Source organism: Mustelus asterias, chromosome 1 (genome assembly GCF_964213995.1).
Source record: "Mustelus asterias chromosome 1, sMusAst1.hap1.1, whole genome shotgun sequence".
Lineage (NCBI taxonomy): Eukaryota > Metazoa > Chordata > Chondrichthyes > Carcharhiniformes > Triakidae > Mustelus > Mustelus asterias.
Window position 1 is genome coordinate 137376838 of NC_135801.1, and position 22486 is coordinate 137399323.

At 43.2% G+C, this 22486-nt stretch overlaps 1 protein-coding gene across 1 annotated transcript in view; it reads left to right on the forward strand.

Annotated features, from left to right (window-relative positions):
- LOC144511175 (potassium/sodium hyperpolarization-activated cyclic nucleotide-gated channel 1-like) overlaps positions 1-22486 on the forward strand; it is a 299779-nt gene that overhangs the window by 251086 nt on the left and 26207 nt on the right. The window lies entirely within an intron of this gene.

Here is a 22486-nt window from a genome sequence, read left to right on the forward strand (position 1 = left end):
CTTTGACTTGCTTGTCATGTTAATCCACTGGGAAGAATTTAATGCCCTGCTGTGGTGAGTTTGATGATGGAGGTAGTATTCAATCAGACAGGAAGGTGATGGGTGGGGACCTTCCAACCGCCTGCCATGGCATGAATGCCACTGACGGCCTTCCCAAGCCACTGAAAATTGAGACCATTAGGTAAACAATCAATGCCAACTTAAGGGCATCATCCCATCGCCACCCACTATGACAAGCAAACACAAGCAAGATCCTTGATCCTGGGGAAGGCCTGCCACTGTTGGAAAAAACGGGGAACTAAGAAAACTGGTTTGAAATGATTCTTGTATACTTTAAAATGGAACACCAGTAAAATAGGGAAATAAGAATACCCATCCGAACCGGTTTTTTCCTTCCAAGTGGCACTTAATTTGGTGGTCCTTCCCCAAATAGGGCTCAGGTCACTCGCTAACTGGAGAGCCAGCAGGTGAGACCACAACACCCCGCCCCCATCTAAATGCAGCTCTATTCGCTTTACTAAATTGTTACTGCAAGTTCTGAGTTGCTTATGGAGAGTATGTCCAATATAATTGTGATTTTTTTTTTTACATGGACACTTCAGATTAATTTCTGTATTTGATGCTTCCAGAGCTAAAATTTGGTGCACTAGGGCGGACATCTCAAGCGTTTGGGCACACATCCAATACATAGCCCCCATGAATTTATATCCATTTTAGCCTCTGGAATTTTCTAACCGAATGGAGCATTCTGAGGGCAAACCATCTGGAGCATGTCCAAATTTCCCATCTGTGCCACAGTATGGAAAGTTTAACACCAGGTGTGCGAAACAAAATAAAAATACCTACATACGTTTTCACAGAACAAGAGGTAACTATTCAGAAACCCCAGCTCCAAAACGTAGAGCACAGTTAATGCTTATGTTTTAATATTTTAGAATAGCAGAACAATGAGTCAGGATGATACACTAGACAAGTGGAATAGCAGCAATTTGCTGTTCGTACCTTAGAAATGAGAGTTCTTATACAAACAATTAAATTCTCAGAACTGTCAACAGGAAAATGTTTTAGAGAAGGTTGACACACTGTTTTATTGTAGTGAACCTCTCTGAGCTTTGTTATGATCCTGTTAAAGACCATTAGCCTTTAAAGAAGAAATCAGAACAACCAGCAATTAACTGACAGAACTATACCACAAGATTTCACGTTGTTAAGCAAAAGAAAACGTTATTGTATATAAAGAAAAATTAAACAAATTAAACCCTATTAACTTAACACTGTAACTTATAACAACATGTACCATAAACTCAGTTCTATCTTTTATTTTTTACAAACAAATTAGTTTACCTTCAACACAATTCTTCTATTCTGCAACCCATAAGAATAATTTATATGGAGAACCCATCAGCATTCTGGGGGTTACCATTGATCAGAAACTGAACTGGACGAACCGTAGAAAGAGCAAGTCAGAGGCTGGAAATTTTGCAGAGAGTAACTCACCCTCTGACTTCCCAAAGCCTGTCCACCTTCTACAAGTCAAGAGTGTGAAGGAATACTCTCCATTTGCTGGGATGAGTGTATTCCAACAACACTCAAGAAGCTCAACAACCTCCAAAACAAAGAATCCTGCTTAATTGGCAGCCCATCCACCACCTCCAACATTCACTCCCTCCACCGTCAACACACAGTAGCAGAAGTGTGTACAATTTACAAGATGCACTACTCATCAAGGCTCCTTAGAAAGCACTTTCCAAACCCCTACCATCTAGAAAAATGAGGGCAGCTGATACATGGGAACACCACTGTCTGCAAGTACCCCTCCAAACCACACACTATCCTGACTTGGAACTATGTCACCATTTGCTTACTGTTCCTGGGTTAAAATCCAATAAAGAGCACAGCAGTGGCTTAGGAAGGGGCCTCCTCAAGGGCAATTAGGGTTGGGCAATAACTGCTAACTTAGCCAAAGATGCCCACATCCCCTGAACAATTAAAAAATGTGCATTGCTAATGGATGCAACTGCTCTCTTTCCAGTCTTCTTAGCTTCATTCCAAACTTAGAGGTGGATCATCCATTGTTCGAGTTTTTTCACTGTCAAGTTTGACCTTGAAAGTGAAGCACAGACTACCTTTAAGTGTCATAAACACAGGCTTGTTTGAGTTACATTTTCGTCAGAGTTTTTACCAGTTTCTCAAATAGATGTCCCCATTCTCTACCGTTAAAACTTTAATTCCTTGAAGTACAAGTTATATTCTGAATCATATGAATTATAAACTAGATATTCTCTGGGCAGGAATGTTCGAGGTGCAACTTACCAGACTGCATCATTCTGTTAAATCTGTCACTATTGAGTGATGTCAGGACAGAAGGGGCTGGGAGGGCGGGAGATGGTGGCAGACATAAGAAGTGGCCTATCCCCAATAGAAATTCCCAATATGCCCAAAATAAAGCCATCATTCTTCCATCCAAGGCTTGGGATTTTTTGCCTTAAGTATCTCGTCGTCCATATCTTTCAAATTGACCAGTGAGTTCATATCATTTCTATTTTAGGGTCTGCTGTTGTGTTAATGCAAGTGGCTACTTTCACTGATTTGACCATCAATCAAATGTTCAGCTAATCATTACCATGGAAAGGGAACAAGTTGGTTAAAACCAACAAATTTGCGAGAAATGTAAAACAAGCAATATCCAATCAGAAGAAAGCACATGGAGGGAAAATGAACAGATTTATAATGGGAGTTGAAAGGAAAATACTGCAGATGCTAGAAATCTGAAGTAACAACAGAAAATGCTGGAAAATTTCAGAAGGTCTCTTAGCATATGTGCGGGGAGAAATAGAGTTAATATTTCAAGTTGAATCGGACTCTTCATCAGAACTGGGTCTAATGTTGCCTCTTTTACATTCATGCCAAGATAAAATTTCCACCATTTCCAGTCTTGAATTTTGAGTGGTCAGCTACTCCATAAATGATTAGAACCATAGAAACCCGACAGTGCAGAAGGAGGCTATTTGGCATATCGAGCCTGCACCAACTCTCCAAAAGAGCACCTCACCGAGGCCCCCCACCCTATACCCTCCATAACCTCCACATTTACCATGGCTAATCCACCTGACCTACACATCTTTGGACTGTGGGAGGAAGCACTCAGACGAAACCCGTGCAGAGACATGGGAAGAATGTGCAAATTCCACACAGACAGTAACCCAAGGCCGGAATCAAACCCGGGTCCCTGGTGCTGTGAGACAGCAGTGCTAACCATTGTGCCACCATGATTAATTTAAAGTTTGCTGTTTGACCAAAACTCTCAATGTAAAAGAACATAGAACATAGAAAAGCTACAGCACAAACAGGCCCTTCGGCCCACAAGTTGCGCCGAACAATTACCTTACCTTCTAGACTCATCTATAACCCTCTATCTAACTCCATGAACCTACCCAAAAGTCTCTTAAAAGACTCAATCGAATCCGCTTCCACCACCACTACCGGCAGCTGATTCCATGCACCCACCACCCTCTGACTGAAAAACTTACCCTTAACATCTCCTCTATACCTACTCCCCAGCACCCTAAACCTGTGGCCTCTCGTGACAACCATTTCAGCCCTGGGTAAAATGCTCTGAGAATCCACTCTATCAATACCTCTCAACATCTTATACACCTCTATCAGGTCACCTCTCATCCTTCGCCTCTCCAAGGAGAATGGACCTCGCTCTCTCAACCTATCCTCATAAGGCATACCACTTAATCCCGGCAACATCCTCGTAAATCTCCTCTGCACCCATTCTATGGCTTCCACATCCTTTCTGTAATGAGGCGACCAGAACTGGGCACAGTACTCCAGGTGGGGTCTGACCAGGGTCCTATACAGCTGCAGCATTATCTCCCGATTGCTAAACTCAATTCCTCTATTGATGAAGGCCAGTATTCCATACGCCTTCTTAACCACAGCCTCTACCTGCGACGCGCTTTGAGCGTCCTATGAACCCAGACCCCAAGATCCCTCTGTTCTTCCACACTGCCAAGCGTCTTACCCTTAATATTATATTCTTCCATCCTATTCGACCTGCCAAAATGAACCACCACACACTTATCTGGGTTGAAGTCTATCTGCCACTTCTCCGCCCAGTCTTGCATCTTATCAATGTCTCGTTGCAACTGCTGACATCCCTCTACACTATCCACAACACCTCCAACCTTTGTGTCATCAGCAAACTTGCCAACCCATCCTTCCACTTCCTCATCCAGGTCATTTATAAAAATCACAAAGAGCAAGGGTCCCAGAACAGATCCCTGGGACACCCCACTGGTGACCGACCTCCACTCTGAAAAAGACCCATCTACAACCACTCTTTGCCTTCTGTGGGCAAGCCAGTTCTGAATCCACAAAGCAACGTCCCCTTGTATCCCATGCCCCTTCACTTTCTCCATAAGCCTTGCATGGGGCACCTTATCAAATGCCTTACTGAAATCCATATAAACCACATCTACCGCTCTTTCACCGTCTAAGTGTCTAGTCACATCTTCAAAAAACTCCATCAGACACGTAAGACATGATCTGCCTCGGACAAAGCCGTGCTGGCTATTTCTGATCATACTATTCCTTTCCAAATGTTCATAAATCCTGCCTCTCAGGATCTCCTCCATCAACTTACCTACGACTGAGATTAGACTCACCGGTCTATAATTTCCTGGGCTATCTCTTCTCCCTTTCTTGAATAACGGAACCACATCTGCCATCCTCCAATCCTCCGGAACCTCTCCCGTCTCCATTGACGACGCAAAGATCATCGCCAGAGGATCAGCAATCTCTTTCCTCGCCTCCCACAATAACCTGGGGTACATCCCATCCGGTCCTGGCGATTTATCTAACTTGATGCTTTTCAACAGTTCCAACACATCCTCTTTCCTAATGCCCACATGCTCAATCTTCTCAGTCCACTGCAAGTCTGCACTGCAACTACCAAGATCCTTATTCACTGTGAATACTGAAGCAAAGTATTCATTGAGTACCTCTGCTATTTCAACCGGTTCAATATAGACTTTCCCACCGTCACATTTGATAGGTCCTACTCCTTCACATCTTATCCTCTTGCTCTTCACATACTTGTAGAATGCCTTGGGGTTTTCCTTTATCCTGATTGCCAAGGCCTTCTCATGTCCCCTCCTGGCTCTTCTAATTTCCCTCTTTAGTTCCTTCCTTTTAGTCATATACTCTTCTAGATTTCTAACATTAGCTAGCTCCCTGAACCTTTTGTAGGCTTTTCTTTTCTTCCTGACTAAATCTGTTACAGCTTTCGTGCACCATGGTTCCTGTAACCTACCATAACTCCCCTGTCGCACTGGAACATTGCCGTGCAGAGCTCCAGACAAATTTTCCTTGAAAATTTGCCACATTTCTTCCATACATTTCCCTGAGAAAACCTCCTTCCAATTTATGCCTCTAATTTCCTGCCTTTCAGTTTTGAATTCATCCTTGATCAGAGTGCACTTGAAACAGAAAATCTCCAGTGGCTACATCTCAGTGTTGGTATCTGCTTAGCTGGAAGGTCCAGTACTAAGCCTACTGAAGGTCACAGTGAGGTCCGTTGATTTGCATGCAAATGCTGGCACCTGTACGACCCTTGTCAGGATGCAGCCTCACAGATCTGAAAATCAATTGTCCTCTACTAGGCCAGTGTGGGACACCAGGGTACTCCACCAGAAAGAATTCCAAAATGCATCCACTGGCCCTTTTCTAATCTGGGAATGTCCCCTCGTTGAATAGTGACTTATCCACAGTGGCGGATTAACCATTAGGCTGAGTAGGCTTAAGCCTAGGGGCCCGGAAGGGAGGGGGGCCCGAGAGCAAAATAAAATTGGTTTAACCCTTTTGAGGGTGAATAAATTTTCATAACTATACCCCGTGGGTGAATTAGTATAACAAATACCTATAAATAGAGGAGCTTCACCCTCAGACTTGTACTACATGCAAATAAATACAAAATAAATGCAACAAAGAGTTTATTGTCATGCTATAATATGTATACATACTTATTTTAGTGCATACTTAGTTACATATAGTACTTTTTTCAACATTCACCCTTACATAGTATTAGTCCCACACCACAGCACGATGACCGTCACCACTGCCTCCAGTGCTATCAATGTATCATCAAATTCATGATCATCATCTGATAATTCACCAATATCAACATCAAAATCCTTGGCATCTAAGTCACTCCCACTATCATCACTGCATAATCCATCATCAAAACTGTTGTTGAGCGCATTTACCGCCTATGAAAACGTCAAAACAGACTTTCATTTGCGCGCCGCCATTGTTGTTTACAACACGACAACTTGCTGTCACCACTCACCAGCCAGAGTTCTAATTCATTATCATAAGTACTTTTTAAAGTACAAATGTAAAGAAAATGACAAATAAATGAATAAAAGGGCTGTAATTGATTCATATAACTTTATGATATTATACATGTAGTACATTATACATAGTACAACGATATAAGTTATCTAATGTCACTTAACGTCACTTTATACTATTCAACAAAGGGTGGGGCAGGGGGCAAGGTCAGGGGGCCTTACTAAAGCTCAGCCTAGGGATCCAGGTGGTAGTTAATCCGCCACTGCTTATCCACCTGACTCTGTTTGAATCTCAGGTCTGACCAGCTTCCATTTTACCTAATCCACAGATCAACCCAGCAAATAAGAATGAGAAAAACCACTTGGCTTCTCTTAATTTCCCCATTTAGAAAAACTCTTCAGTTCCCCTAACACATTCCCCAATTACTTCTTAACTTATTCCAGGGTTACCATCTTCGCTATTCATCTCCAAGCCCATTCCGTGTATTCATCACTTTGAAGAAGCACTTACTGATATCAGTATGAAACTTGTTTTTAATGGGATGTATCTGTGTCCTCTTGTTTCATTCTCATGGTTTAACATGAAACAATTTTCCACCTTTACCTTTGCCATACTATTCACTATTTGATACCTTTACAAGATGCTTCTGTCATTTCTTTCCAAAATTAAACAGCTTAGGTTGTTCCAATCTTTTCTTAGACTTTAGTCCTCTGGTGCCTTGATAGTCTTTTTTGAACTTCATTCAGAATTTGAAGGTTTCTCTCGTTCCTCAGTAGCCAGAACTTGACTCTGTAGTCAAGGTGCAGTTTGACCAAAGGACCATGCAGTTTGAACACAATTATCCCAAATCATAGTGATTGTTTTTGCTATATAATTCCGCATTCAATTTGCCTTAATCATTTCTAACTTACCATAGTTGGACGTGTTGAGCACCAAGTCTACTAAATTCCCAGATCTTTTTCAGCTTTTTCCTTTCAATAACAGAGTACTCCTGTCACCACTTTTTTTTTCCTTGTGCAGTATGTTATTCTTGTCACTTTTGAATTTCATCTGTTGTTGGTCCACCACATACTTATTTTTCCAACACATTTTGCAGTTCTGAGCTACCTACTCAAAACTGATTGCCCCGCCTGATTTGGCATCATCTGCATCTCCACTGGCTCCAAAATATGGTCCCACATTGGGGCGTGGTCTCCATCAACTGGGAGTTCCTCCTTCGGTGGGATCAGTGCGACCTGATGCAATTTTGGAGGCCCCAAGCATTTTCTCCTTTCACACAAATAGCAACTGGGCCCTGATCGCCACTGTCCGGGTGTGGGGAGCTTTGGGGTGGGGTGGGGTGGGGGGGGGGGGGGGGGTTGACGGGGTGAAATGTGATGCCATCTTTCTGCATGGTCAACTCTTCTCAAATCTACAGTAATGCACCCCAGCACTGTTGGTAAACCACTCCTGAGGCGCTTCAGCCTGTGAATTTCAGCAGTGGTAGTGCAGAATGTCGCAGCAGATGCAATCCAAATGTAATGTCGATGGATGTTTTCAATCCTGGTGAATTGCTAATTATCGATAACTATCTACCGAGTTAGTATGGAGTGTAAAAACATTTGAACTTGCATTTCTCCTGTCGGTCACTAAAAATTCAATATGTAACTACAGTTCTTCTTTCTTGTGCTTTCCAAGCTGAGGTGAGTCTTTAACCTTGATTTCTCACACTTCTAGAGAGCTTATCTATTCCTAAGCTGCAGGCTTCTGGTCCTTCTACTATGCTTATTGCACCTGCCCTTTTTTTTCTCAATTCAACCAAGCATCTGTTGCATTGACTGGCTGAGAAAATAGTTAGATGCAAATTTCCAGTGCTTTCTGCAGCTAAAAGGCAACGGAGATTACACTTACCATGCTCTGCAGTAAATTACGTTTTGCTGCACTTGCTTCAGCAGAACCCCAGACTCAGATTGCAATTGGTTTATTTCTGCCCTCTCCTTGCAGAATGATTAATCCTCTGACACCATGTTTTGTATCTCCAGTTCTTTAAGTCATTGGCAAAGACAAGTCAGGCTGTATTTACAACTACTTGGTTTCAAATCTTATTGTGTTTTTGTAATATGCACAGGTTCAGTTTATGACGCAGTTGAGGAAGATTTGCTCTAGCATACCAGTTTAGCTTGCTGCAGTGCTCATAGTTCTAAAGCAGAAAACTATTTACAACTCAGCTAAAATTAACTGTCTCAGTCAAAGAACTTGCCAGGAGGTGCAAGTATAAAACGTCACAGAGACATCTAAGGCTATGGCTAAAGAGCTTTTTTGTGGATAGAATAGGTGTAGTTTGAATGTACACCTGGCAGCATACCCACTTTGAGGATACTTGATGCTAGCAATGCTGGAGAGAAGTTGAAATTCACAGTTCCCATCCTATGGGTCAGTCCAAGCATGGCCTACAAGTGCCCATAAAAGAGATCACGGATCCCACCCAAAATTCCAGAGATTGTTATCATTGAAATAATCCAGATGGATCACCCTCACACGTGAGGGTGCAAGCCAGATTGCACCAGCAATTGTTGGGGCACTTTGTACAAGATGACAAGTCACAGTGTAGTGTGCGGTAACCTCATGGTTATGGCACAGGACCAGAAGCCAAAGGTTGTGAGTTGAGATCCCATCATAAACAGTTAATTCAGCCTGATAATCTGCGGTTACCCACCAAGAAATATACAATTCTCTTAAAAGCACAACTGGTTCACTAATTCCTTTGGTGTTTGGAGTCTGCGAGTCCGACCCAATTTGCCTGATTCCCATATCAATTCTCAATGTTCTTAAGGCAACTGGGAATAAGCAAAAAAATTCTGCTTTCCCAACATTGCCCATACCTGAAGAACAAATAAATAAAACAAAGTAGCATTAGCAGAATCAACTGTAATCACTTTTATATTCAATGAGATCTTAAGGTCATAGAATCATTGAAAGTTTACAGCACAAATGAGGCCAGGCAAACAGTAGTTGAAAAGCCTCAGACTTTGCAATTGTCAAACAGGTTTGAGGTGCTCACAATCTGTGAGGATGAAAGCACGGTCTGCAAAGTGGATGAACAGGCTGGCCATGCCACCATGGTACAGGAAGCTATTCAAGTGTGGGGAACAATAAGGAATGTGGTGGCAGTAGGCAACAATATCGTGAGAGGGATTGACACTGTTCTCCGTGGCAAAGAGAAAAAGTCCAGAAGGCAGTGTTGCCTGACCAATTCTCGGGTTCAGGATATTTGCTCAGGGCTGGAGAGGAACCTGTAGTGGGAGGGGGAAAATCCAGTCATCATGGTTCTTGTAGGTACCAACAACATAGGCAGGACAAGAAAATGGATTCTGCATAATCAGCCGGGAAGCTAGGTACCAATTTAAGAAGCAGCGCCTCACAGGTAATAATCTCTGGATTATTAGATTAGACATTAGAAAGATAGCAAAAAGCATTCATAACCAAGTAAATGAATTAATAATGCACACTGAAGTAAAATATAATCTGTTAGCCATTAAAGAGAGGTGGCTGAAGGATCACAAGTATTGGGTCCTGAATATTGAGGGGTCTATGGCATTCAAGAAGAATTGGAAGCTAAGTAAAGGTGGAGGGGTAGCACTATTAATCAAGGATGGCACTGATGCAATAATTAGAGGTGCTATTGGTTCAGGGAATCAGGATGTAGAATCAGTTTGGGTGGAGATGAGGAATAGTAGGGGAAAGAAGTCTGTGGTGGGAACAGTGACCACAAGGTATGACAAAATATGCAAGAAAAAATATTGGGTGCTTGTGATAAAGGAACAACAATACTCTTGGGCAATTTTAATCTAGATACAAACTAAAAATCAGGTTGGCGGTTAGTAGCCTGGATGAGGAACTCGGAGAGTGTTTTCAAGATAGGTTCTTAGAGAAACATGTTCTAGAATCAACCAGGGAGCAGGTTATATTAGACTTGGTATTGTGTAATGAGACAGGATTAATTAATGACCTCAGAGTAAAATCATCCCTAGGTGGCATGGACCACAATATGATTGAATTTTACATCCAGTTTGAAAAGGAAAAGAGTGGATCTAAGACTAGTATTTTAAACTTGAATAAGGGCAACTATGTGGGCATTGAAGCTGAGCTAGGTGAAGTGAACTGTGACACTAGGCTAGGGGATAGGTTAATAGAGAAGCAGTGGCAGACATTTAAGGGGGTATTTCAAAATAATCAGAATAAATATATTCCTACTATAAAAAACATTCTAAGGAGGGGACCCTACCACCCTTGTTTTACTAAAGGAGTTAGGAAAAGAATCAAACTGATTGAAAAAACATACAGTTGCGCCAAGAGGAGTGACAGGTCAGATGATTGGTCAGATTATAAAGAATGACAGAGAAGACTAAAAGGTTAATCAGGGAAAAGAAATTAAAGTGCAGAATAAGTAAAGTGATTTTAAGAGAGTGACAATGGGGAGTTAATAGTAATAATATGAAAATGGCAGATGAAATGAAAAATCAAATGAACAAATATTTTGCTTCTGTCTTCACTATAGAGGATACAAAAAGCATTCCAGTAATAGCTGTAAATCAAGAGGTGGAAGGGAGAGGGGAACTTGGTGAAATTATAATCATTAGCGAATCTGTACTGAGCTAACTGATGGAACTGCGGGCTGATAAGTCTCTGGGTCCTGATGTATTTCATGCTAGAGTCTTAAAAGTGTTGGCAAATGAGGTAGTAGATGCGTTGGTGTTAGTTTTCCAAAATTTGTTGGATTCTGGAAAGGTTCCATCAGACTGGAAAGAAGTCAGAAGGCAGAAAACAGGAAAGTATAGACCAGTTAGCTTGACATCTGTTGTGGGGAAGGTATTAGAATCAATCATTAGGGAGGTTAAAACTCAGCACTCAGAGAAACCCAAGTTAATTGGGAAGAGCCAGCATGGTTTTGTGAAAGGGAAATCATATCTAACCAATTTAATGGAGTTCTTTCATGGAATAACAAATGCTATGGATAAAGGAGAACCTATAGACATGCTTAGATTTCCGAACGTATTTGAGAAGTAAAAGCTCATGGTGTAGGGAGTAATATATTAGCAAAAAACAGAGAGTATGCATCTTTTCTGATTGCTAAGATGTTACAATTAGAGTCCCAAAGGAGTCTGTGCTGGGGCTCATTTTTTTACAATTCACATCAATGACTTAGATGAGGGAGTGAAGTCATGGTAGCTAAATTTGCAGATGACAGTATAGCAAAGTAGATTGTGAAGTGGACATAAGGGGGTCACGGACGGATATATATAGGTTAAGTGAGTGGCCAAAAAGTCTGGCAGATGGAGCATAATATGGGAAAATGTGAAGTTTTCCATTTTGGCAGGAAGAATAAAAAAGCAGAGTGTTACTCAAATGGAGAATGACTGCAGAATTCCGAGGTACAGAGTAATCTAAGTATTCTCAAGCATGAATCACAAAATGTTAATATGTAGGTACAATGGTTAATTAAGAAGGCAAATAAAATGCTTTCATTTATTATGAGATTAATTGAACATAAAAGTAAGGATGTTATGCTTCAGCTATATAGGGTATTGGTGAGGTTACATCTCAAATATTGTATGCAGTTTTTGTCTCCTTATTCAAGGAAGGATGTAAATGCTTTGGAGGCGGTGCAGAGGAGATTTACTAGATTGGTGCCTGGAATGAGTCGGTTGTCTGATGAGGAAAGATTGGACAAACTGGGCTTGTTTCCACTGGAGTTTAGAAGAGTGAGGGGTGACTTGATTGAAGTAAACAGGATCCTAAACAGTCTTGATGAGGTGGATGTGGAAAGGATGTTTCCCCTTGTGGGTGAGTCCAGAACTGGGGGTGGGGGGGGGGGCAAGGTTTTAAATTAGGGGTCACCCTTTTCGGACAGAGATGAGGAGAATTTTTTTCTGTCAGTCAGTTGTATGACTTCGGAACTCTCTGCCTCAGAAGATGGTGGAGGCAGGGTCATCGAATATCTTCAAAGTGGAGGTAGATAAATTCTTGTTAGACAAGGGAATCAAAGGTTATCAGGGTAAATGGGAATGTAAAACTTGAAACACGAACAGATCAGCTATGATCTTAGCAAATGGTGGAGCAGGCTTGAGGAGCCAAATGGCCTACCTCTGCTCCTATTCTGTATGATCCTATGTTGGCCACTTGGCCTATCATATCTGCACTGGTGGAAAACAAGCTGCCCATCCTAATCCCACTTTCCAGCCTTTGGTTCGTTTCCCTGCAGGTTACAGCATGAGGGGCATATCCAGATTTGAGGGTTTCTGCTTCCATCACCACAGTGAGTCCCAGACCCACAAACCCTTGGGTGATTTTCTTTCCTCATCTCCCCTCTAATCTCTCTACCAATTACTTTAAACCTTTGACCCTCGTCATTGACCTCCCTGCTAAAGTAAATAGGCTCTTCCCATCCAGTCTATCCAAGCCCATCATAATTTTGCACATCTCAATCAAATCTCCCCTCAACCTCCTCAGTTTCAAGGAGAACAGTCCCAGCCTAACCAATCTCTACTCTTAACTGCAATTTTCTGGTAACATCTTCATAAATCTTCTCTGTACCCTCTCTAATACAATTACATCAATTAGTAATGAGGTGACCAGAATTGCATACAGTACTCCTGTTGTGGTCTAACCAATATTGTGCTTAGTTCCAGCTCAACTCCCTGCCCTTCTGTTCTGTGACTCAGCTAATAAATGAAAAGATTCCATATGCCTGCTTCACCACCTTATCAACCTGTCGTGCTCCCTTCAGGGATCTATGGGCATGCACTCCAAGGCCTCTCAGTTTCTCTACACCTCTCAGCATCGTCCCATTTATTAATCCTTAGCCTTGTTTGACCTCCCCAAATACATCACCTCACACTTCTCTGAGTTGAATTCCACTTGCCACTTTTCTGTCCACCATTCATATCCCCAAAAGTATTCTCACTGCCAGAGAAATCAGTGACTGGTACTTGCAGACCACAGGATAACTCCTAGCTGAATACATCACTTGATGTCTGTCTTTGCCACCTCTGTTTCACTGCAGAGACAATAACACAGATATATCTGAATCACACACCTGCGAGGCAATCACTGCGATTAACTCGACACACCAGTGAGCAAACACACTGACAGCTGCAAACCTGTGACTATGATACACGCAGATTACAAAATAAATATATTCCTAGAAGACAACAAGCGAGTGTGAATAAGTCAAGAATTCAGTAGATAAATAGAGAAACAGAAACCAAACTGAAACTTAAAATTATGAGCCAATAATACCAAATATCATCAAAGGAATGTTAGAGATGTCGTCAACTATTTTTCCGTCTTCCATGACAATGGAGATTGTACAACGGGACTGTTCTTCACGGAGAAAGGGGAGAAATAAAGTAACTATAGACCAGCCAGTTTAACATCAGTAATAAGTAAACACAAGTAATTTTAACTTTTGTCAATAGCGTAAAAAGGGCAATATCGGGTTGTGTACTGTTACATACCCCTCCCAATTTTTGTTTTTATTCAAGTCATGGAAATGAAAATTGGGAGAACTGTATAACGGGTGACTGAATCGATATTGTCCATTGATGCCATAGCCCAGAATCAAAATACTCACTTGGAATCCATTTCAGAAAATTAGTAAACATTAGAAATGCATGGGTTAAATAAGAATAGCTCAAATAGATGTGTTGACGTTGTGTTTGGCAAGGCGACAGATGGACACATAACGGAAGTGATAGATGTGTATAAATGGATTTTCAGAAAGCCTTCAATACTGATGCAGAAAGGAATCTCGGTTACTCCACAATTAACGTCCTCTAGCTGCATATCCAAAAAACTAAAGCTATCATCTCCTTTTGCAAACATCTCCCAATCATTCTTCCCAGCTGTCACTTCAGACTAAAATAACTCCATTTTGCTATTTAAACTCAAGCTCAGTTTATAGAGCCTGTGTCTGTGCTGTTAGTTCTATTTGGCCCAATTAGTTTACGTCAGTGTTTCTGCACCTCGCCACCGTCTGCCCAACCCTCTTCATCTGACCTGATCATCATACCCTTCTGTTCTTTTCTCCCTAATATACTTATCCAGCACCCGCCCAAATGCATCGATGATATTCACCTCAACTACTCCATAGAAAGGATGTTATTAAACTAGAAAGAGTGCAGAAAAGATTCACTAGGATGCTACCGGGACTTGATGGTTTGAGTTATAAAGAGAGGCTGGATAGACTGGGACTTTTTTCTCTGGAGCGTAGGAGGCTTGGGGTGATCTTATAGAAGTCTATAAAATAATGAGGGGCATAGATCAGATGGATAGTCAATATCTTTTCCCAAAGGTAGGGGAGTCTAAAACTAGAGGGCATAGGTTTAGGGTGAAAGGGGAGAGATACAAAAGGGTCCAGAGGGGCAATTTTTCACACAGAGGGTGGTGAGTGTCTGGCACAAGCTGCCAGAGGTAGTAGTAGGGGCGGGTACAATTTTGTCTTTTAAAAAGCATTTAGACAGTTACATGTGTAAGATGGCTATAGAGGGAAATGGGCCAATTGGGACTAGCTTAGTGGTTTAAAAAAAGAGGCGGCATGGACAAGTTGGGCCGAAGGGCCTGTTTCCATGCTGTAAACCTCTGACTCTATGGGGTAGCAAGTTCCTCATTCTAACTACTTCCTTGGTAAATAAAAAGCTTCCCCTGAATTATTTGTTGGTTGTATTAGTAAATGGCTTATATTTATAGCCTCTATTTTTTGACTTCCACTATAATCACAACTTTCACCTGCAAAGTGTTCTGCACCTCCATCTTAGAAACATAGAAAACTACAGCACAAAACAGGCCCTTCGGCCCCACAAGTTGTGCCGAACATATCCCTATCTTTTAGGCCGACCTATAACCCTCCATCCTATTAAGTCCCATGTACTCATCCAGGAGTCTCTTAAAAGACCCGATTGAGTTTGCCTCCACCACCACTGACGGCAGCTAATTCCAGTCGCCCACCACCCTCTGAGTGAAAAACTTACCCCTAACATTTCCCCTGTACCTACCCCCCAGCACCTTAAACCTGTGTCCTCTCGTAGCAGCCATTTCCACCCTGGGAAAAAGCCTCTGAGAGTCCACCCGATCTATGCCTCTCAACATCTTATATACCTCTATTCGGTCTCCTCTCATCCTACGTCTCTCCAAGGAGAAAAGACCGAGCTCCCTCAGCCTATCCTCATAAGGCATGCCACTCAATCCAGGCAACATCCTTGTAAATCTCCTCTGCACCCTTTCAATCTTTTCCACATCCTTCCTGTAATGAGGCGTCCAGAACTGAGCACAGTACTCCAAGTGGGGTCTGACGAGGGTCTTATAAAGCTGCATCATTATCCCCGGACTCCTAAACTCAATCCCTCGATTGATAAAGGCCAGCACACCATACGCCTTCTTAACCACCTCCTCCACCTGCGGGGCCGATTTTAGAGTCCTATGGACCCGGACCCCAAGGTCCTTCTGATCCTCTACCGTACTAAGAGTCTTTCCCTTTATATTGTACTCCTTCATCCCATTCGACCTGCCAAAATGGACCACGACGCATTTATCTGGGTTGAAGTCCATCTGCCACTTCTCCACCCTGTCTTGCATCCTATCTATGTCCCTCTGTAACTTCTGACATCCCTCCAGACTATCCACAACCCCACCAACCTTCGTGTCGTTGGCAAACTTACCAACCCATCCCTCCACTTCCTCATCCAGGTCATTTATAAAAATGACAAACAGCAAGGGTCCCAGAACAGATCCCTGGGGCACACCACTGGTGACCGACCTCCAATTAGAAAAAGACCCACCTATACACACTCTCTGCCTCCTATGGGAAAGCCAGTTCTGGATCCACAGGACAGCAGCCCCTTGGATCCCATGCCCTCTCACTTCTTTGAGAAGCCTTGCATGGGGGAACTTATCGAACGCCTTGCTAAAATCCATATACCCTCTACCGCCTTCCCTTGGTGGCCAAAAACCTTGTCCACAGCTTTATTGCCTCAAGGCTTCAATTCTCCAACATTTTCCTTCTGGGGTTCCACAAACTGCAATTTGTACCTACATCCACCCGAGGCCCATTGCTACATTACCTTTCCCATGCTCAACACCAATATGTCCAAGACAATTAACTTTCATTTTCTCCTCACTTTCAAAATCTTCTATGAATTTGCCACACACTAAAACAGCTCAGTTCCTCTGGCCATCTCTCCAGCTGCATGCACCCTCCACTCTATGATTTTTGCTCATTTATATGTCGCTTCTGACTCCATTCCACGACTGGAATCATAAAATCCCTACAATGGTGAAAGAGGCAATCCGACCCATCGAGTCTTCACCGACTCTCTAAAAGAGCATCCCACTCAGGCCCGCCCCTCTGTCCTGTCCCCATAACCCCATGCATTGACCATGGCTAATCCACATAGCTTACACACCTTTGGAATGTGGGAGGAAACCGGAGCACCCGAAGGAAATCCACGCAGACACGGGGAGAACGTGCAAACTTCACACAGCCACCCGATGCCAGAATCGAACCTGAGTCCCTGGCGCTGTGAGGCAACAGTGCTAACCACTGTGCCACCATGCCATCAGAAAGCACTCTTTCAAGGAATATTTCCCTGCACTCTGTAATTCCCTTCCCCAGCACATCCAATTTGTCATTTGCTTTCAAAACTCCAACAGAATGACGTACTATTCAAAGTACAGCTTCTCACCCACCACCCCACACATCCAAACAAATATAAAGGCCTCTTTTTGACTATCTTTTCTACCTCAGATTTTGGGAGAGAATTTTTACTTTCTCGATCCATAGTGAACGTATCAGCCAGAAAGTTGAGGTGAATTCACAATTTGGGATTCTCCCATAGGCTGCATAGCTTTAACTCCATAGTGTGCCCATGATGACCCTGATTGGTTCCTTGCCCAGGAGACAGCCCAGTTGACATCTAGGCCTTCAATTGGATGGAGAGTCAGTTGATGAATTCTGCAGCCACAGGCAAGTCCTCTCAGGGGCTATTTGAGGGCGTCAATCACGGATAAGAAAGTGAAGAGGGGGCTTGACCAGTGGTGGAGGTGGTAGGCAGGAAGAGGATCAACCAGAGGAAAAGGGTCAAAATGGGATGACGAGGAAGGATGGTTGATCGGAGGGGAGGGGTCAATTGGATCGGGAGTGGAGAGGGTAATCGAACAGGTTGCCAATCCTGGAGGAGGTCCCCAAGTCACATAGAATACTTCACGACATCCCACCAAATTGGTGGAAGTGCAACAGCTACATCTGTCCAGTCCCAGCAGATATCTGCCCTGTCCCAGCAGATATCCTGAGGTCCACTTAGTTTCTCTTTGCGTGGTGTGTTCCTGCTGCTATTTGCAGTCTCACCAAGATGCCTAGCTTGGGGAAATCACAACACATAGTTCAACATAGTGTGACCCGTCCTGCCAGCCTTGGGAAAAGAGTTTAATTAGTTTCTTTCAATTCATATTTTCTTGTTGATGTCCATTGCTTCCCACCGAGCAACTTAAGAACTTATTTAAAAAAAACAAGGAACAGACTGATGCCCAGTGTGAGCAAGAAAGATAATGACCGGCATGGTGGCACAGTGGTTAGCTCTGCTGCCTCGCAGTGCCAGGGAGCCGAGTTCGATTCCCAGTTTCGGTCACTGTCTGTGCAAAATCTGCGCGTTCTCCCCGTACCTGCATGGGCTTCCCCCGGGTGCTCCGGTTTCCTCCCACAGTCCAAAGATGTGTGGGTTAGGTTGATTGGCCATGGTAAATTGCCTCTTAGTGTCAGGGGGATTAGCAGGGTAAATACAGGGTGTGGTTACGGAGCTAGGGTCTGGGTGGGATTGTTGTCGGTGCAGATTTGATGGGTTGAATGGACTCCTTCTGCACTGTAGGGATTTTATGATTTTTATGATATATTCCCACCATTAATATTTTAACATCATGATGTGTGATCAGGGTCTTAGAAACAATTCCATCTATGTTCCAGTCAATTCATACTGATCATATCATAATGGACAGATTGGATGTTTCAACCAAGCAATCTCAATCAAATCTGTCACTGAATACCTGATGCTGGAGAGAACTAATTTTTGATGCATTTTCTATATTGGAGGCAAGCACGGTGGCACAGTGGTTAGCACTGCCGCCTCACAGCGCTGGAGACCTGGGTTCAATTCCAGCCTTAGGTGGAGTGTGTGTGGAGTTTGCATATTCTCCCCATGTCTGCATGGGTTTCTCCAGGTGCTCCCTTTTCCTCCCACAGTCCAAAGATGTGCAGGTTAGGCTGATTGGCCACAGTAAATTACGCCATAGTGTCAGAGGGACGAGCAGGATAAATAAGTAGAGTTATGGGGATAGGGCCTGGGATTGTGGTCGATGCAGGCTCGATGGGCCAAATGGCCTCCTCCTGCATTGGAAGGATTCTATGATATCATGTTGTTAAAACACAAAAGGCTCAATGAACCTTATCTGATCTGAAGGGTTTGTTCTGATCCTGGGATTTCAGATTCAGCCTCACAAATCCAAGGATCCCGGATAGAGATCTGGAGTTTGGGATGTACCATAGTATAATATAAATGGTTATCTAATCCATTGTTCAGTGAGTGAACGCATGCTGAATGGGCACATTGCCCACAGAGTGAGTACCATGGGTGGGATTTTCCAGCCCCTCCTGCCAGTGGAATCTTCCAGTCCCACTGAAATCAACGGGGATTTGAATGGTGCGCTGCATCCTGGCATGGGGAACCCCGCTATGGTGGGGCTGGGAAATCCTGGCCATTGATTTTTCACAACTCCATTTGCTTTGTTAACCTCATGATGGTAACTGCATTTAGAAGTGTGCAGAACACAGTTTTCCAGTTGAAAGGAAAAATGTGTCAAACAGACACTGGCATTGAAGCAAGTGACATTGGTTTTCTCATCATAGCGCTGATAGAAGCCTGGTCATTTCAAAGGACTGTCTAAAAACCCAGGCCACCGTGCTAAAAAAGAACCTATCTACCCTCGGAATAAACCATTTCATGGTTACAATGCGGGTGGACTTCCCCCCCGGCATGTTTTGTGGTAGCGGCGGCAGCAGTGGATCTTTCGATGTTCTGCTCCTGTCAACACGGTTTCCCGTTGTTTGTCCCATCCACCGCAGGGGAACCCACAGCGGGGGTCACCGTCAGCAGGACTGATAGATCCTGCTGGTGGATGGGACAAACCGGAAAATCCCACCATTTCATTGTGCTAATTAACTTATATAAAATAAATGACATCAAGAGCAAAGCATGTCAATATTTGTTTACTGAATTGTCCACCTGTTAAATGTAGGCCTCTGACAGATTTCGGCCCCTTTGAAGCAGCCACAACAAACTCCAACTGAGTGGGCTGAGTTAATATTCCACCCATCCCTATCTCAATCAGTTTAGGTGAGTTGCTGGACTCTCCTAGATATACCCTCAAATACATCACCAATGTAATCCATGGTTCATTTTATGCCGGCATTCCAATGCTAAGGACAACACGGTGGTTACCACTGCTGCCTCACAGCTCCAGGGGACTGGGTTCAATTCCTGGGTGTCTGTGCGGAGTTTGCACATTCTCCCCGTGTCTGCATAGGTTTTCTCCGGGTCCTCTGGCTTCATCCCACAGTCCAAAAATGTGCAGGTTAGATTGATTGGCCATGGTAAATTGCTCTTTCATATCATGGATTAGCCATGGTAAAGGTGTGGGGTTACAGGGATAAGGCAGGGGAGAGGGCCTGGATAAGATACTCTGTCAGAGGGTCGGTGCAGACTCAATGGGCTGAATGGTCTCTTCTGCACTGTAGAGATTCTATGATTCAATGATATATAGGCACTACTACAAGCAGTTAATCATGGTCAGTCATGGAACCTACCATCCAGGGAGTTGTGTAAGGAGGAAATTTAAAATCTGTACCCCCTTCAGCTAGCCAACTCTGTGACCAGCCCAATGTCCCAGTCAGCAGCTCTGAGATTCTAGCAGGGAACAGGTGATGGAAAGGATGTAACTCGAATATCCCAGCTTTCTGTCAGTCTGATATCTTGGCAAGATGCAACTTCAGTATCCTGGCAGGATTCAGCTTAAATATCCCAATGATGTCTCTGTCTCAAATTGAAATGATGAATCCCCTTTATGCCGCCACTATTGGTCAGGGTTATCTGTTCCTAATATGCTAATTTGGAAATTTCAGACAGGTCATAATGAGGACCAGAATATTTGTATGGCCAGAATATTTGGCTGCATTTTATCCATCGGAGATGATGCTAGACTCAAATTGCAGGGTTATTTATGACAAGTCATGTTAGAAGAGAAATCAAAAGAGAAAGAACAACTTCCAAGCAATGTTCCTAGTGATGATGTTGAATCTTGCGCCCACTTTTGTATCGATTGCCGAGCATCATAATGACTGGAATGTGTGGATCACAGGAGTTTCTGGAGTATTGGAATGGTTGGCATTCCTGGCTTACAAGATGCAACATTTCTAAACTGAAGTATCTGTTTTTAACCATGAAAATTATTTCAATCTCAAACCTAATGTTTGATAAACCATCTACCAACCGTTTCTTATCTCAGATAATCTAAAGATAATCACCCCCTACTTACAAACATACAAACTTGGATCAGTAATAAGCCATTTAGCTCCTCGAGCCAGCCTCACCATTCAATAAGATCATGACTGATGTGAATTTGGCCTTAACTCCAAATTCTGCCTTCTCCCCAATAACCTTTGACTCCTCTGTTAGTCAAGAATTTACTTACCTCTGCTTTAAAAATAGATAATATTGATCCTGCCACCACCACTCTGTGAGGAAGAAACTTCCAAAGATTCTCAACCCTCGGAAAAAAGTAAATTCTTCCCACCTCCATCTTAGTCTTGTGGCACAGTGGGTAGCATCCCTGCCTCTGAGCCAAAAACTCCAGGGTCGAGTCCCATCCCAAAACTAGATGTCAAGGAATGGGGGTGCATAACATGGTCAAACAGGTTGAGTGTCAACCTGCAAATTCTTCCAACATGCCTGGCACTAAGAATGGGAGAAACTTATGGTCAGCCACGCTTGATGTGGAGTGGCAGCCCACCAGCTATCAGCCTCCAGCAACAAACTATTGACCTGTTCCCGGAATAAGTCAAGTGAACCTTCTCTGAACTGCTTTTAACACATTTATATTCTCTCTTAAGCACAGAGACCAAAATTGTACATGGTACTCTCGATGTGGTCTCAGAAATACTATGTAAAATATCCCTACTTTTGTATTCCTTTCCCCTTGCAATAAAACAACAACATTCCATTTGTCTTCCTAATCACTTGCTGGCGCTGCATAACTTTTCCTAATTTGTGTACCAAGACACCAACATCCCTTTATACCTCAAGTTCTGCAAAATTTCTCAATTTAAATAATATCCTGCCTTTCTATTCTTCTTGCCAAAGTGAACAAGTTCACATTTTCCCACATTATAGAATCATAGAAACCCTACAGTGCAGAAGGAGGCCATTCGGCCCATCGAGTCTGCACCGACCACAATCCCACCCCACATATTTACCCGCTAATCCCTCTAACCTACACATCCCAGGACTCTAAGGGGCAATTTTTAACCTGGCCAATCAACTTAACCCGCACATCTTTGGACTGTGGGAGGAAACCGGAGCACCCGGAGGAAACCCACGCAGACACGAGGAGAATGTGCAAACTCCACACAGACAGTGACCCGAGCCGGGAATCGAACCCGGGACCCTGGAGCTGTGAAGCAGCAGTGCTAACCACTGTGCTACCGTGCCGCCCTTTATACCCCCATTTGCCAAATTTTTGTTTAATCAGTTAACTTACTATATCCAACTGCACTTTCCTTATGTCCTCGTCACAACTTACTTTCCTATCTATATTTAACAATTTAGCAACCATACATTTGGTCCCTTCATCCAATCAATTATGTAAAAAGCTGAAGCCCCAGCACTGAACACTGTGGTACTCCACTTATCACATCTTTCTGACCAGAAAAGGACCCATTCATCCCTACTCTCTGCTTCCTGTTAACTAACCAATCCTCTATCCATGCTAACCTGTTACTCCCTACAACACATAGAACATAGAACAGTACAGCACAGAACAGGCCCTT